General features: G+C 37.4%; 1 protein-coding gene across 1 annotated transcript in view; it reads left to right on the forward strand.

The window, feature by feature from the left end:
- The window catches only part of EPHA6 (EPH receptor A6), a 426028-nt gene that overhangs the window by 397387 nt on the left and 9613 nt on the right, over positions 1–19028 (forward strand). The gene's annotated exons all lie outside the window — the stretch shown is intronic.

The raw sequence follows: 19028 nt of genomic DNA on the forward strand, positions 1-19028 counted from the left end.
AGGCAATTCTGGATGCATTGCAAAGCAGATGTTTATTGATCTTCCATCTCAGAAGTACATATTAGCAATGTCATAAAATATATAACCGTTTATGGTTAAGTTGGAGCTTTCACAGTTTGCACATTAATGCAAAAGGAGAAATACCAACGACAGTCCTGTTCATAGCCTGGATTCTGACACTTGCAAAGTACCCTTTGTTTCTTCTGTGAGTGGGCTCATCATAAGCCTTTTCCCAGCTCCTAATGTTGCCCATAAAACTCAGGCACCTGAGTTGGCATGGAGCTAGAAGAACCTAGTCCCTGAATTTGAGAGAGAAACACCCAATACCTTTGCAAAGTGGCAATAAAAGACATTGATTAGACATGAGAAAAAACAGACACCCTTAAAATATGTTGCATCGCCTCCTTTCCCACCTGGGTTTGCTTTTTTAACACTTGCAACACTCAGAATACATACAGCCCTATGGTTTGGTTGAGTCCCCAAAAGAGCTATTTTTTGCATATCAAAGGAAATGGCTTTGGCTCAAAGGAAAAACATGGTTTCCTAAACTTCAAAAGGAGTAATGGATGCCATACTAAAATGCTAATATCACATTTATTAAAATGCTAATAATAAAGCCTAAAATTCTACATAACACTAACTCCAATTCTTCCTAATTCCTTGTTCTGTGCTATCAGTTATACACACATAGCCAGCTTCTGATAATAAAATAATCTAATCCAAGATTCCAGGTAATCCAATCCCAGCATGCAGAGAGTCACAGATAGGGAATTAGGATATCGTTTGCCACAAGGACCTAGTCATAAAAGGCCTCTCTTTTACACAGCTCTGACAACCAGCTTGCCTAACTTCTTCCTTTCAAACAGATGAGCTTGATTTATTTGCTCTTCCCTTTGTAATTTGTGTGATGCTGGGCTTGGGATCTTCCCTAACTCAGGCTCTGCGCAGCTGAATCAGGTTCTACCACCTCAGGTGCCTCTTTCCTAATTTCTCTGGGTCAGGTTGAGACTCAGACTTCAGCCTCTCAACCTGAAGACGCAGATTTGATCTCCAATCTGCCTTTCTTCCCTCTAAATAGAAAAGGACCTGACCTTGGCCCAGCCACTCCTTCTTAGCTGTACGTATTGGGTCATCAAAGCTAGACAATGAATCATTGGCCATCTTTCTAGCAACCACCCTAGCTGCCTGCTGAATCTCTGTTGTCTTCTCCCTTGAGGGTGTGCCATTGCCATGTACACTTACAAATGGAAGAAGCAGGCATTCACAATAAAAAAAACAAGCTGGATTTGTTGTTATTGTCTTTCCATTCTCCCCTCAGTCAGAGCCACTGTTCTAAGTACTGTATATCCTCCTTTTCTTTCTCAGTGCATGCTGCATCTCTCCTTTCTTTTCTTCGCATGAAGTGGAAGCAGCTGTTCTCCTTATCACCCCAACTTTCACCATTTTTGTTTTTGTTTTCTCTCACTGCTACTTCCTTTAATTTTTGCTTCTTTGCAGTTTGAACCAATGTATCTCTTCATGTTCCCTTTACACTAACTAATTTTGTCGGTCTGGCATGCTATGATGAACTTACAACTCACCATCCCTACATTGACTGTTTGGCCTTTCAGATTAATCTTAGATGCAGCTTCTCCAATCATTTGACACAGATGAAATTGCACCTAATGAATCTTGATTAAATAATTGGGGGACCTGCTGTTCTTGTTCTTCTACCTAGATTGCATCCCTCCCCAACACAAGGTTTGCCTGAAAGACAAATGTGAACTGTGGCTACAGGGACCCTGACTTGTAAATCCATCATAGGATGCAAAACTTGACAAGAATTTTATAGTTTTACATGCTATGAATTATTACATAATGTTATAGTCTAATTTCCTGGATTTCTGAAGCGTGAGGGGGAAATGTTCTCTTATACTCTCACCTTAAAGGACTTTTTAATTACTGAAACTGTTCAGTCATTACTGAAGTTATGTTGCTTCTACACAACATATAAACTATGAAAAGGATAGGGATTTTTGTATTGGAATGAAGGTGAATTTTTTGATTTGATTTAATAACAATTTTAAATAAATAACAGATCTTTTCCCATGCAGAGAGAAAACCTGTTGGGATAAGAAATAATTTGACATGGAAAAATTGATGGAATAAAGGGTTCAGTTGCTCTGGTCCCATTCCTCTGCTCAAAGCTACAAGCTCCTGAAATTCAAGTATAGATGCAGCTGTGTGTCACATCTGGCTTTGGGCTTAGGAAGAGCAGAAGTACTGACCTGCTTTCAGGTGGCATTTTTAGTAACAATTATTTTTGCTGATGCCAATTTTTCTATGTCATTTTAAAACAATTATTACCTACAATTATTAGAATACTTTTACACGGCTCAAAGAGTAAGCTTTGCCTTTCACCTACACAACACAAACGGCTCTGTGTAACAGCTCTGTAATTTTTATGGAAAGAAACTAAGCTATAGAAGAATGATTGGTTCGAACATAGGAATTGCCTTAAGGGATCGTGATCATGATTGTTATGCTGATTATATTCCAAGCACTGAAAAGATTTCTTAATTGTGAGAACAAGTTGGCTAGGGGAATGTTTCTAACATATTATTTCCACTTCTGAAGGGTATTAGGTGTTTGTTGCTGCAAAATATTATCAGAATGTCAACACAAACCTTCATTTGGTTTGCAGAATTTATTTTGCTACTATTTTCTCTAAGAAGGTATTCTCATAAACGATTACCAGCTGTGTTACTATTGTTGTAGTTATGATTACAAAACATTGCAGGCACATTACTTATTAGATAAGTAGAAAAGAACTGAAATTACTCCTATTTTTTGGATTTACAATATAAATAACTCTGAAATCAGGGAACATTCAATAGAAAGGCAGAATTCAATGGAATAAAAACAAATGCTGCTGGAAACTTAACTACTGAGCAGTGCATAGTAACAAACAAGTGAGTCTGTAGTGATGCAGGAAGGCTTCAATATTTGTGCCTGCAGTTTAATGAAGTAAAAAGGCACATTTTTCCTTTTTTTTTTTTTGATTATGTTATGCTCTCATAGAAGAAGTTTGGAAAGCTATGCAGCAGGTGAATTTCTATGCAGCAGAGAGAAAACAAAAAATGGCTTGAAAACAATTTTGCTTCCTCATTCTACCTCATTTTCCACTAAGAAGGAGGCATAAATGCATTCCTGCATTTCTTATGTATTTTTGCGCCAGTTCCAATTATGCTTCACTTCTGGTGCAGATGCTGTAAGGGAACTGTTTCCTAACGTAACTGTGTCAATCAGATAGAGCTGACTAAAAAGAATATGCCAATCATAATGTAAGTGTGGGTAATCTTTTGATAAGTCCAAGTGGAAGAGTGTCCTTGCAGTGTGCTCAGAAACTCATGGGGACGAATTCAGAATTTTGCAGAAGGTTAGGTTTTACCAAGAAATAAAACAAAATGGTGATTAAACAGATAACTGAAAAGGCTTCCTAAAAGGAGAAAGAGGGGTTATAGGATGAGGGCCATAGCTTTGCAATGTTACCCTGAGCTTCTGAGAACTGGAAAAGAAGAAATAATTTAATAACATAAGGCAGGAAAAAAGGTTGAAAATCAGGGGAGGGGGAAGTGTTAGGAACATTGAAAAAGGGCCGGTGATGTGTTATATGGACACTTGCCATGAGCATCAAACATAGACCAGCAGCAGGCTTGTGAGTAATATAAAATACACATTTGGAAGGCTAGTGGGGAGATTTGTTATAGGCTGAAGACATTTTGGAAATTACTTAGCACTGCACAAGTACTCAGCCTCCTCAGTTGAGGACTAAAAGTGAGTAAGAAAAAGGTAAATGCCTGTGCATATCCAATAACCTCTATTTGAAGCACACATAAATAGAAATCCTTTTCAGACTTTCCTAGCGTGATTAAGCTAGACATGAGACTTTCATGCATGTCCGTGCACTATCCCATCTATGTCTTCACATAAGCAGTTTGAAAACCTGCCTACATATGGCCACTGAGTTCAGCAAGTTATGGACTTATAGACAAACAACAATATTGGAAGGATACTTTTTTTGCATATATGAATAATAATTAAAGTCTTGTGCTTCTTTAACCAAAGAAATAATAAGCTTTAGGTTGGATTTTAAAGTAAGCTTGGCCTTACTTATTATACAGCAAGTAGTCAATTAATGTGCGATGCAGTGCAGCTTTGATTAGAATAAGAAATGGGTTGACTACCTAAATCTCAGGTGATCTGCACCACTTCCTTTGTCCCTGTCAGTAGATCAATGCATTACACACACCAGCAGACACAGGGAAATTTACAACCGGCTCTTGCACTGCTCTGCTAGAAAAGTTCTGATCATCTGTTGAATCAGTTGGAGCCAAGGTGTTATGGAACACCTGAATGAAATAATGGCAGAAGATTGCTCTCTTATCAGTAATCCAAAATATCATGGAAGCAGAGATGTCAGCAGGTTTCCAATTCTCTCCTAAATACAGATTGAATCTCTTCAAAACAACTTCACATTCAGTTCTTCTTTAAAGAAAAGGCTTCCCTTTGTGGCCACTGCTTCCATCTTCATTGTATGTATGTATGTATGTGAATATATATACACATACACACACATGTACGTACATACATGTAGGTGCAAAGAACATGCACTTACATACATAGAAATTGCACTTTGCACCTACGTAAACATACTGCTCACAGTTAATTCAGTCTTGAGATTTCAGCACTTTTCAAAACCCTGATGAGTCTGTGCAAGTCATAGACAAAACTGGAATAGACAAATCATTAATCTAACCATTAAATATAAGGCTGTTCATATTCTAATTTTGTATGCTAATTTATTTAAACATAAACTTAACCTGGATGGTTAAGAATCCATCTACTTCATGATATTACCACAAAATTATCCTTTTATACCTTCTTCAGCAAACAAATTCTGGAGCCAAATATCAAGAGTGTATGAAAATACAAATGCAGATACTATTATGCAAAATAGATAGGTAGACAGATAGACATCCAAAGTTCCATTCCAAAGAAGTAAAGAAAAAATTGAATTAAAACTGGCAAGAGTGTAGGTCTGGGCATACCCTAACAAGAAATGAATGAAGATATTCAGAATCTGTGCAGAATAATTAGTTAAAGCTTTATACAGCATACTGAAGATTAAAAATGCCAAGGGCTTTAATTGGAGAAAATTAATTTGGCACTCTAAAGTGTTTTTATATTATTTTTTCTTTTTGATAATTAGTGATAGTTTATGAAAACAAGGTGTAAATATTGCTATGTCACAAATGTTTTTGTCCTTGCGATGAGGTGAATGTATTTCACTGTTCTCTGTATAGTTTTATTTAATTCCAGACCTATTTTGACAAAAGATTAAAAAATGGGCCTGGTTTGTCTCTTTTAGACTTTCTCATTTTATTTATTGTATGAATATTAAGCACATGTTAAACCTGAAATGAGAGGGATGTAAATGAATAAAAGGAGCAGGTTACACAATTACATTATTATATCACTGCAGCCTTTCCAGAGTGCACCTGATATGATAACAGTTATCCAAGCCCACCTCCCTATGCTTAAACAGCAGTTCCATGAAAGACTATCATGGAGGAGCGTCCAGAAATTTTAAAAGGTATAAATTCAGGTCTAGGTCTGCAAACTAGTTCACTAAGTAAAGATTACATGAATATTGAAAAACTGGCACTAGTTACCATTTGTTTTCTGGATTCAGCTGAAGGTTAAGCCTTTAAAGACATGAAAAGCTGAGGGTTGGGGCTGGTTAGGATTTACCCTAAGAAAATGCTTGTCTTTGGAGCAAGTACATTTACTAAAAAATTGCAGTAGGGGCCTTTTGAAGGGTTCCATTGAGGAGAAAAGACCATTAATTGAGCAGTTGAAGAATGCAGTCCTTCTAGAATGAAAATGGGCCCCAACATTTTTGGCTTTTAGGAAAAAAAAAAATTGAAGTTACAGCTCTTTATTTCTGTATTTTACATTATGTACAGTTTTATAATTTCAACAATAGCATGTATGTTTTTATTGCTTTATTTTTTTTTCTCACTTTGATGGCTGTTAGCAAAGAAGATGGCATAAAAATATTAATCATAGACACATAAATTAATTTTAAAATATCAAGACAACTGCAATTCATAGCTCTTTTAAGGCCCTGTTGACTGTAAGTCTTGTGTTTGTATTTCTTGCTAATCAGTCAATACTATCTTCAGCTTCAGAAAATTCCCAGAAATATCACATCCAATTTAAAGCCTTGAATGATTTATGACATAAGAGGTCTTCAAAAGTGCAAGATTGCAAAGTTGTATTTGATTTTCTTTTCTATTGCTATGCAGAGTTTGTTTACAATGACCCCCATTTAAGATTCATTACCTGGGTTATTGGCTGGGGTATGCATTTCAATCATGTTTATGCTTGCAATAGCTGAATATAATGACTCTCAAGCTACACACATACTATTGGGTATTCCATCCCTCAATTTCATCCTCTTGGATCAACCCCATTTCCTTCTTTCTCTATCTCTTCTTTCTCTCTCTCCCCTCCTTACTAAGCAATTGCATTGGTTTCTCTCTTTAAATCAACTTTGAAAAAAATATGGATGGACTAGTTTGCTTTTACAGATACCTTTTAGAAAGAATTTGGAGGGAGGAGAATTGAGAGGGATAGATTTAAAGACATTTGTTGTGCTGAATTAGGGGCCTTCTGGCCTGTGGACCCTAAATCCACATATGGTGGTCCAGCCCTAGCAGCCCATGTGTCTGAATATTCAGCAACAGAGGGGTGTTTCAACTATACCCAGATATGTCTGCAGAAACATAATCACATTTATTGCCATGGTCCCTGAGTCAATCAGTGAACACATACAGTACTATGCCTAGCTACACAAAGACTTCCATTCCTGTGCATGGGAACTGGACTGCTGGACTAGCTTTCTTTTTAGTTGTGGTATTAATGGGCTAGTTGGAAAAGCATAAAACTCTTTAAGAGCTGTGGAGCTTCTTTATTTGTATCCCTTTATTTATTTACAATATTTATATCATTCCTGCTAGCCAGAAGATTCTCCAAAATAGCTTATAACTTAGTCTACGAGCATGTTACAATGTTGTTTGTCCATCATCATCAATGAAGACCTTGACACCATGGTTTTGGGTTTTTTGTTTTTTTTAATCACATTAAGACTAGATATGGTGTGTCCAAAGATGATTGATCAGGCCAATTCAGGCACAGAATGTTCTCACACATGTTGGGCAGACATGTGTAGGCGCTGCAGTTGTTGCGCTAGTGGCTCTAGTCTTACACAGTTTACACTCATGTTGTGCTTCAGCAGTGCACCTTGCTTCATAAGCTTGACAGCCCTTGTGGATGAGGCCACACCAGGTAGGGCGGTTTTGTGCCAGCATTTCCCAGGTGGTTGTGTCTATATCAAGTGACTTCAGGGAGGCCTTTAATGTGTAACATTTCTTTTGCCATCCATGCAAGCGTTTTCCAGCAGAGAGATCCCCCAAAAGGAGATGTTTGGGTATGTGCTCATCAGTTATACAGATGACATGACCTGCCCATGGGGTCTGTGCTCTCATCAGCAGTGTGTGGACTGATGGTAGACATGCTCTAGATAAAACTTCAGTGTCAGGTACTTTGTCTTGCCATCTGATGCCTAATATCCTGCAAAGACAAGTCATGTGGAAATGGTTGAGCTGTCTTGTATACTTCGATACACAGTCCACATTTCACAGTCATACAGAAGGATAGTAAGTAGCAAAGCTCTGTAGACCTTCAGTTTTATTACTGAGCTGATTCCTCAATGTTCCCACACAATGGAGTGCGGTTTACCAAAACCAGAACTTGTCTTTGCTATTTTGCAGTTAACTTCTGCATCAATAGTTACTGCTTGGGAGAGGATACTGCCAAGGTAATTAAACTGGTCCACTGCCTGTAGTTTCTACCCTTTGATTGTAATTTTGGGTTCTGTGTACAGTGCATGAGGAGCAGGCTGGTGTATGACTTTGGTCTTTTGGACGTTGATGGTAAGTCAAAAGTTGTCACAAGCCATGTAGAATTTATTTATATTGACTTGCATCTTTGCCAGCATTCAAGATACAATCATCGACAAAGAGGAAGTCTCTCAGAACAGTTTTCTTCACTTTGGTGATAGCTTGAAGTCTATTCAGGTTGAAGAGCTTCTCATCCACTCTGTACCTGAGGCTGATTCCAGCATCACTATCCTGGAAGGCACCATTCAACATGGCAGTAAACATCATGCTGAACAGTGTGGGTGCAAGCACACAATTCTGTTTGATTCCATTAGTGACTGGAAATGCCTTAGAGGATTCCCTGCCATCCAGCATCCTAGCCATTATGCCATCATGGAACTGGAGAACCATCTGAATGAATTTGGCAGGGAGCTGAACTTCGACATGATCCCCCATAGGCCTTGTCAACTAACCGTGTCAAAGGCTTTCATGAGATCAATAAAGGTTGTGTAAAGTTCACAATTCTTCTCCTGACACTTCTTCTGAAGTTGGTGCACAGCAAAAATCATGTCAATAGTCCCATGACCTTTGCAGAAACTCCACTGTGACTCTGGCAGCAGGCCCAGATCCAGATGAGTAATCAGACTCTTGCAAGGGTTTTTGGAGAGAGTGGAGAATGGAGAGCAGAAAAATTCCTTAGTAGTTATTGCATACTCGTTGATTGCCTTCCTCTTGTAGAGGTGTGCAATAGCTGCTACTGGAGGTCATCCAAAGGAACCACTGCTTGCGGGTAGAAACCCCTAGCATCTTCAGTACAGATGAATGGGCAGCATCTGAAGTTCTTCAGTCTACCCATATTAATTCTTTTCATGACCTTGCTTCCTTGTGGTCACTGCTTCGGTCTAACATGGAGCTTCATTTTGGAGACAACGAGCCTGTAACAGTCAGCACCACATATGGCCTTGGTTACTCTGACATCCTGCCTGTCTTTTCACCTGACAATGACATAGTCAATAAGATGCCAATGCTTAGAGTGGGGGCGCACCCAGATCTTGTTACAGGTAGGCAGGTGGAAATTGTGTTGGTGATGAGAAGGTTGTGTGCTGCACAGGTCTTCAGTAAGAGTAGGCCATTACTGTTACACTTGTCCACTCTGTGTCTCCCAGTGACTCCCTGCCAGGCTGCAGAGTCACACCCTGGTTTTGCATTGAAGTCGCCAAGCAAAATCAGCTTATCAGTGCTACTCACTGCTGATAGCAGGGCATCTAGTTCTTCATAGAACCTGTTATTCATCTTGTCTGGGTTGATCATGGTAAGAACATAAGCACTGATCAGGGTAGCTTAACTTCTGTTCTGTAGCAGAAGCTGCAGTGTCATGAGCTGGTTGTTCACACCCTTGGGAAGACTGACAAGTTTCTGAACAAGGTGACTCCTGACGGTGAATCCAACTCCAGCATCATGATGCTTATCGCTGCTGTGACTGCTCCAGAAAAAAGTATATCCACCTTCAGTTTCAGCCAGCTGACCTTTGTTAGCAAGACGAGTCTCACTCAGGGCTACAATGTCAATACTGTATCTTGCAAGCTCTCTGGCAACCAAGGCTGTTCTTTTCTCTGGTCTATCTGCTGTAGGATTGTCCAAAGGTGTGCACACATTCCAAGTGCCAATCACCTTGTATTTCTCTGTGTTTGGTGTTTGACCACCAAAATGGGATCCCCACCAGCTGCAATAACCTGTCCAGGTTATAGTGAAGCAGGCAATGTTTAGGGCACCTTTTCTAGCCCCTTCCTCATGCTATGGAGGTAAGCAGTGCATTCCTAAAGAGGGCTGCTCAGTCATCCAGGTAGATGCTGAGTTTCACTGCTGCTTCAGTCAGCGAAAAAATTACCATTAGACCTGAGCTGCCTGTGAGCAGGTTTGTGACTACAGCTCCCAGTGTATCCACGCCTGCTGCTTTATCATTCACCCATTGCCACAGGACTTCTAAGAGACGGTGAAGATGATAATGATGGTGTCATGACTTGGATTTAAGTGAGGTAGAGTTGTGCAACATCCGCCTCACTTTCTCTTTCCAATTCCTATCTGGATCCAGTGGCAGGACAAGAGTCAAAATGACAGAAGATGGTACTAAGTATAGTGGGTGACCAGGATGTCTTCTGTGCCTTGTCTTGTCATGCTCTACACATTCTACATTGCTTGCAGAGACCACCTTCTTGGCCGTTGGACCATTCAAGGGTCTCATCCATTCAAACCACCGGAGTCTGTCTTCACATGCTGGGGTAGACAACTCCCTATCGCATGGAGGGTTAGCCAGCTCATAGAAACTGTGGCCTGATGTGTGGTCATTGTCACATGCAAACCGCTACGAGGAGCCACAGGTGAGAGCTGAATGTGACTGGGGACCATAGGTGGACAAACTGCCCTAAAAAAAAGATGTGGCGTGTCCCCCTATCGGAGGTGCTACCCAACCCTGACACTCCATGTCAGGGCATGTTACAATAAATCATAAAAAACACAGAACACGCAATTAAAATGGAATTAATACTTAAAACTATTTCCTAGCAACAACTTTAAAAAGTACAATACAAAAGTTGAAATAATAAAAAAAAAAAGGATGCTTTATCAATATAAAGACTAGAAGAAAGGATTCCACAGTGCTGATGTTTCAGATCCCAGCCAACCTATGAAGACAATTTATTATCATAAAGAGAGGGCAGTCTCCCATAAAAGGAAATGCTTCTTCAGATAATTTGAAGGCTTCTAAGCTTTCAAGATTCATGGGGACATTATTCTAAGAAATTACCTCAGAAATTTGTTATTCATTATATAGATTTCTTATTTCTACAATTATGTAGGTCAAAGCCAAAAAAACATTATCTCAGACTAGTCAAACTGGGTTCCTCTTGTGAAAAATCCAGTTAGTAACACATTAATAACACCACTCTCATAAATAAACAGATGTTAACATTATATACAATATATCTTGACTAACATGGCAGATGCTGTGCTTCTCAGATCAAAAGAAGAGATATTAATGATTATCAGTTCCTTGTCCATTTTCAATTTGTACATGAAATCATCAAGAAGTTTTGAGTTCTTAGAGAAGTCTACTTCATGAATATGAGGAAGAATGCAATTTTGCTCACAAAAATATTGCATCCCTTATAATTCTAAATAATTGACCCTCATCCCCAAGAGAAGCTACATACTTAATTCCAAAAAGGGGAATAAAAGCTATTACAAATCTCAACAATAGCCTGACCAGTTTGAATTTTAACACTAAATTTTCTGTAAACCACCCAGAGTTGTTTTCTAATGAGATGGGAGGTGACAAATTTGATATATAAATAAATAAATAAATTTGTTTCCTTATCCATTAAACAAACAATTGCTACATATTCAGATTTACTGAAAGAGTTGCAGGTGCTGATCTTATATTTGTCCTGTGTTCCCCATGTTAGAAAGGAAATATTAATATTGTAATTAAGATAATATAAAGCAATAGGCATAAGTTTCAAAAACATTCTTCGAACATCAGCAATGAGAGATTTGCACATAATCTTTTCTCCCTTTCCTAGGGCTACTAGATGTGAAATATACATCTCCTTCAGACAGGCAGAATTACTCACTGAATGCTCCTAAGGAAGGTCTATACTTGGGCTTTTAACCAGAGGAAGAGCTTATTGGACAATTCCACTTCTGGAAAATAATGTCCCTGTCCTGGACAATTATGCTAGTATTATTGTCTGACTGAAAGCTGCCTCTGAAGACTCTGCCAGAAGAGTGACAGTTGTTCTCCAGAACAACCTCTGGTGCTAGGCTTTAAACATGTTTTTAATTTGCCTTGAATTAGTTTTGAATTACTTTGGGTACCATATTGAGGGAATCCAGATGGATCCTGCTAAAGTGGACTCTAACTTGTCTTGGTACCAAGAAGTGCCAAGGAGGTCCAATTGTGATGGGGGGGAGGGATGTAATTTTTATCAGTTTTGTATACCTGAGTTTGTAGCTTGCACAAAACATTTAAGCCTATTCTTTTAATGCATAGCAGCATTTATATCACTAAACCAAGATTTTGCCTTCCAGCCCTCTTCCACCAGCTATATTGTATTTAGCCCTTCATTGTTCAAACAGAAACTTTTGATTTTGCTTTGGGAATGATACTTTTCCAGGTAGGTGTCCAGCCCCACATAACTGACAAGACCAGGAAAATAAGAATAAATTGTTCAGGAAGATTTATTTAATACTTTTCTGGAGAATCTTAGAAACAATGATAGGATTGTTTTGTTTTCTTTTTTCTGGATGATAATTTATATATCTATCTGAAAAGTGAGCCATCTTCTGGTGATCAAGGGATGAATTTTATTTTGGTGTGAAGCAGGTTGGGTGCAGTAGTCAGTCAATCTTTATTGATTAGCCTTCTGGCCATTTCAGGGTGGAGTAGTGATAGACAGGACTCTGTCACACCCATGGGTAGGGCTAGAATTTTCTGCTTTTTTATTTTAATGATATTTCTATTTTTAAGTCAATTTTAGAGTGTCTTTTGTATCAAAAAAATTCAACAGCTGAGAAAGGAAGAAGGGAGGGACGGAGGGAGGGAGACACTAAGGTACTAGATTAGGAGCAGGGAAACCCCAGGTTCAAGTTCTCCCTTAGGCATGGAAACCAGCTGGGTGTTTTAGGGCCAGTCACTCTCCTAGACTTAGACTGGGAAGTTAAAAAACATTCACCAACCCACACTGGATCAACACTGCAGATTACAACCCATTAACTTTCAATGATTGATTCAGGCTGATAACAGCAACAAGATTAATAGCAGTAATAACAATAATAGAGAGGGCTCTGGGGTTATGCAAAGTGCTTAAAGGGTATCCTGAACTACAGGTTGCAAATGCTGAGCTACCAGAATTATTTCTCTCTCTCTAAAAAGCACCTTATAGCAGTTCATGTCTGTATTTAGAAAACAAATCCAAAAACAACAAAGAGCATCAGTGAAAAAAAACCAGTGTACTCTTAGTGACAGCATTATTTGAAAGCTGTTTAAAGGCCTCTTAAAGGCATATACCTTGCAATGTTTTGTGTAATATCAGCAAATACTTTAAAAAACCAGTGTACTCTTAGTGACAGCATTATTTGAAAGCTGTTTAAAGCCCTCTTAAAGGCATACACCTTGCAACGTTTTGTGTAATATCAGCAAATACTTATTTTGCCAACCATTTTCACAACTAAGTGAACAAATGCAGGAGTAAGCAAGAGTTTGCCAGAGATGTTCAGCAGGGAAATTTAAGGCTAAGCATCTAACACATTTTCTTCATAATACCAAGCAGTTTATACTTGGTTAATCTGACAGTTTGGGAAGAAACAAAAAGAAATAAAAACTATCTACTGTTAGTGCTTTAAGACATAAAAGGGAAAAGAAACAGACAGGACTCTGCAGTCATGACCTGCAATGATTGTATGATGTTCTTGTTCCTGTCAAAAAACAATCTAAGAACAACAGAATGGTTAATCTGACATCAATACCTAAGAAGATTCTAGAACAAATCATAAAAAGTTATAAGCACTCTGAAAAGAATATGCTAATTATGAAAAGCCAGCAAGGTTTTTTTTCAGAATAAGTCTTGCCTGATTAACCTAAGTTTTATTGATTAATCAAATTTCTAGGCCACCCAACTGGGTGGCTTAACATATGCAAAAATAAAACCCAGAAGATAGCAAGAAAACAATAACCAACTCTCTTCCTCACCAGCAGAGTTAAAAACAGACAAAGAGCCCACACACCCCACCCCGATCCTAAGCAAAGGGCTGGGGTAAGGTTTTAATGCTCTTTTAAAGGCCAGTAAAGCCTACTCTTATTTTTCTTTCATCCTTGTGGATTATGAATGTATTTAGTAGATTGTAGGAATGCTGCAGAGATAATATATTTTTATTTCAACAAAGCAGTAGGAAGAAACACTTCATGATATTTTGACTTAATGCTAGTCAAGTGTAAACTGGATTATATAACAATTAACTAGATACCTAACTGCCTCAAAAATCATACTAAAATTGTTTCTACATTATGGAAATGAATAGATCCACTGTGTTGGTCTGACCAATCTCAAGTATTGCATTCACTACACTTTCAGAAGTATTCCAAAAACTGCAATAGGTTTATCAGTGAGGATGATCATGGGACTAGATAATAAGTCCTATGAAGAGAGATTGAAGGAACTGGGAATTCTCACATCTGAGAAAAGAATCACAGCAGATTTGATAGTATTTTTTAATTATTTTTAAAAGAATAGCATATAAAAGAAAGTTAAAGTAATAAATTAACCCTTCCAGACATTTAGAACAAGAGAAGTTACTGAATAATTACTTTGTATTTTCCAGCTTTCTTCTTTCCAAGAAATTGAAGAACTAGTAACCAAAATGAATAACAGGTTTAAGTCCCTAGTGACCATGGAGCTCAGTAACTGATTTTTGACCAGTCATTATGTCTCAGCCAGCCTATTTCAAACAGTTGCTCTGAGGATAAAACGAGATGTGACTACATGTTCCTTAGGGGTACAGGATACAAATGTAATAATTAAAATCATAAATGTCATATCTACCGAAAATCCATGATATGGATATACTGCTCACACTTCATAATGAGTCATTTATTCTGTATTAACGCTAATATAATAAAGTGTACAAAATCAGTAGCTTCGAGGGTGAACAACTTGTAAAGCAGGTGTCTGCAAATTTTTTGGCTGTTGGTCACATTGGAAATTTAGAGAGCATGTCCCAGATGCTTTCCAAAACTGCTGCAGACTGGAAGCTGCCTATTCACAAAATCATGTCTTGAAAGAGGTGACCAGTCATACCACACTTATTGATGAAAAGGCAAACTAGTAAGGATGCTCCCTGTCACTCCAGGTCATAAGCCCTGTGCCAAAATTGTTGCCTATAGGCCTAATAGTAATCATGGGCACTACCCATAGCATATCCCTGGTCTAAATTTCACCCAGTGATCTTTATTTTGATTTAAAGATATCCTATGCAGGCCATGGAATGATGTAAACAGAAAACAAAGCAATTGCAAGTCTGGAAGCTTTTACTGATGTAAATTCTCGAGCAGAAGCCAAGGCAGAGGTAAGAGCAGGCTGTTAGACAGAGTTCAACAAAGATTGAAGAGAAGAATCTTGCCTTGTAAGTCATATCAGTGCAACAAGACTACTGCCTTGAAAAATGTGAAGAAAAGCTGGGTTAGCAAAACCAGTCTGTGGGCCCAGAGGGGGGTTTCCACAAAAGCTGGTCCAAAAATCAAATTGAAAATCTGACCACAAGAAACAGGAGGAAATTGGAAAGAACAATCCATAGGAAAGCAGGTCGGGAAACAGAAGAGCTATTTCCAACAAGGGGAGGAGTTTGGAGGATGCTGTTATGTAACCCAAATTCCTAGAGGAATTAATGTCCCTTTATCTTGAGGAATCAGGCCAATCTCAGCCTTCTTTACATGATTTAGAGCTTAACACTCTCCAAGCTCAGGCTCTGATTCCTTGCTATCTGAATCAGCAGTCAGTTGTGCTGAGTCTGATTCATTGCTCACTGGTGGCTGATAGTCTGTAGTCTACTCAACTTTAGGCTAAGAGTCTACCAAGTTTTCCTTAGAAGAGTCCACAACTAAAGGGCAGCACATCATTACTTTTTAAAAATTACTATCAGGTGGTTAAACTTTTCCAGAAGATTCTAGATTTGTTACAGCTTTAGCTCTGCCCACTTCTCAACTGTTTTCTTGATTAATGCCAGTATATCTCAAAAATAAAATACTAAAAATGACAGCTCCATTACTGGGAGAAATTATATATTTAAATATATATGTGTATGTATACACAGGCATAAACATTTAACAGAAATGTGATGTCTTCCATCTTAGTCCTGTAAGTCTCCATTTCTTTTCTTGTGCACGTATGTGTGCCTTCGAATCAGTCTTGGTTCCTGGCAACCACCTGGACAATTTCATGCAGTTGTCTTGGCAACGTTTGCCATTGCCTTCTTCCTAGGGCTGAGAGAGAATGACTGGCCAAAAGTCACCCAGCTGGTGTCGTACCAAAAGCATGACCAGAACTCACAATTTCCTAGTTTCTAGTCCAGTGCTTTAACCACTACACCAAACTGTCTCTCATTTCTCATTCTAGTTTGCCAAAAACTAAAATAGCAGTCTCCTTGGGTTTGAATAACTTTAAAACTCAGATTGTGGTTAACAAGTCACATGCAACTGGCAAAGGATAAATCTGGAAATCCACACACACAGATACAAAGACACAATCTCATTAACCCTTTCTTTTCCTTAGCATACTGGGCAAACATAGACACAGAGCAGTGTAAATTGTAGTCTTCTCCTAAGTTGGACAGATGACACCCAAGAAGCTTAAATAGGGAAACAGAATTATAGACTTAAACAAAGTATTGAAGATTTTCCAGTTGTTAGCAAACCTTTTTATATAGGCTTCTGCATATCATAACAAAATAGCACTAAGAATGTGGGTGCAATTATTGCTCTCCAGAGATTAGGAACTTGAAAGTGTCCTTCATGAGTGAATGGGTGCAGGCTTTTTCTTTTTCTCCATGTTGCTCATTAATCTTATGTGAAAATTCCCTTTTCTTCCCTTTCAAGGTATAAGATTTGGCAATATTGGTACAATGTCTATTACATTCTCTTCTAAACAAAGCCCTGTGGGTTTACAGGGCAACGTTCTTTTTTCTGTGGCTTATTTCTGACACTTACCTTAGGGAGTATGCTCAATTTCCAACTCATAAGACCTGTATCTTAAAAGTTTCATTTACATATATGATCCAGCTGAAGAATAGAACTAATTGTTCACACTAATCCATAGTTTGTCTTCATAGCAATTGTTGAATAAATGACAATACCCAATTTCATAACTAAGCAAGACATTGGCTAGATTTGTATACGTGAACCCAAACCCAAATGCATCACGTTTTTGGTTAGCGTGATTCCTGAATTCAACCAGTGTATTTTGGCAGCCTACAGTGACATCTTATTTTTCTAGGTGAAAAAGCAAGAAAAACAGGAAGCAGCAGATAAAAACAGGGTCTGCTTTAGCACTAAAAGAGTACCATTGCTGCTATGGTATACAGAAAAGCGAAATTTGCATTTCCCCAATCTCATTATAAATTTAAGAAATGAAGTTCAGCTGCAGCATGGTTTATGATGAGAAAAACTGCTTTGTCTTAGAAAACCTGTGAGGAAAAGTGACTGTTTTGGTTGATCTGGTATATAAGTTACATATTGGCAATAATATATATTTATTTTAATTTGGTGATAGAGCACATGTAAACAACAGATTTTAACAAAAATAATTTTCTTTATAGCAATGTTATCAGAAAGAGAAGCACAGCAGGGCTGGAGTTTTTTATTAGTTTCATCAAACACAAGAAATATTATTTTAGCTGTGCAGAAGCAAATATGTCCTTCTATTATTCATGAACAGATATTGCTTAGCTTCATGCTTTCACTTAGCATATGTATAAAAATGTAACAGATTTTTTGCATAAAAATATACTTTACAAAAGTAATTAAGTAATGAAATTTTCCATTCCTGTCCATATAATGGGTTTACAAAATAAACCATCATCTATGGGAATATTAAAAATGCAATTTTAGCCATTATGAGTATAATAAGAGATTATCCTACACTACGGTGCTTTGGGTAGGAATTTAGAGCAACGCTATAAAAAATAAAAAGTAAATTGCTTATTAGGATTTTGAATTAAGAATTTAAGCATATCCTCAAAACTAGGTTAGAAAACTACATGTGAAGTAATGTAACTGGCAATGGGGAAAAATCTATGCTCAGACAGAAGCCATCACAAAAGAGTATTAAAAAGCATACCACAGAGTGCCCCATTACTTGGTTATTATATTGTTGATATTAATATGCAGTTTTTAGAACTTTGCAAGAAATTAAATGCCTTTACACTATTCATGTTTCTATTTTAGAGCCTCTTGATCTCCATCTTATTTCAATTTTTTAATCTAATTGACAAAGAATTGATTTGGAAGCAAGGATACTGGTGCAACAAGCTTCTTTTTAAAAAATAAACAAATGTATGAATTATAATTTAGATTTTGAAAAATAGGAGGAATTTAGGAATGGGAAAAGGCATATAGAAACAAAAGAGAGAAGAATTAATATATACCTAAAACAACTTTAGATCTCACTGGCTGTACAAGTAATGAAGTTTGTGTCTTCATTTAGTTTGTGCCCATAATAATTCTTTTTTCAGTTTCCGCTATTTTCTTTCATTATTATCAGATATTTAAACTGTGCCATGTTCTTGTGAGATCATAGGACTAGCTACTTTTTTGTTCCACCTACTAAACTGGAAGAATGGTGAAGATTAATGGAATAAAATGTAAACACATACAAAAATATTTTTAAAATTAAATTGAAAGAGAAAATCACAGAACATTTATTTACTGTACAGAATCATGACCAGCAAACATATTACACTATAATCTTTAATGGACCAGAGCACATTTTGATAGCTATCTGGATTTTGATCCAAAAAAGTTATACCATAATAAATACGTTGATCTTTAAGATAACAAAAATTTGCTGTTACTATTTTTATTAATATTAAACAAAATAACTAATGTAATGTGCCATTGACAGGTTTTGCTGTACGAACAATTACCTGAAAGCTAGCAGATTATATTGTGCTAATAATATTTGCAGTCCTCATTTAGCAACATGATTTATAAGCAGAAATGAGTTAGACTTGGATTTAACAATTGTGCATAAACAATGTTTACAGAAGCAGAAAACAAATGTGTTAGGAAATACTACAAAATACAGATGATCCACAATGCCTTTTAGATAAATGATGCACAAACATCATTTTGGAAGGATTTGTTTTGCATCATACCTTGAGTATAAACCTTCAAAGAGAACAATAATAATGATAATCAAAGTGAAGACAATAATTTACCATCTCTTCAGTCAGTATAGGGTCAAGAACATTAAGTGCCTTAAAGAACTAAGATGCATT

Source organism: Python bivittatus, unplaced genomic scaffold, assembly GCF_059951505.1.
Source record: "Python bivittatus isolate LINGU-HERP-01145 unplaced genomic scaffold, Pbiv_v1 ctg000350_np1212, whole genome shotgun sequence".
Classification (NCBI taxonomy): domain Eukaryota; kingdom Metazoa; phylum Chordata; class Lepidosauria; order Squamata; family Pythonidae; genus Python; species Python bivittatus.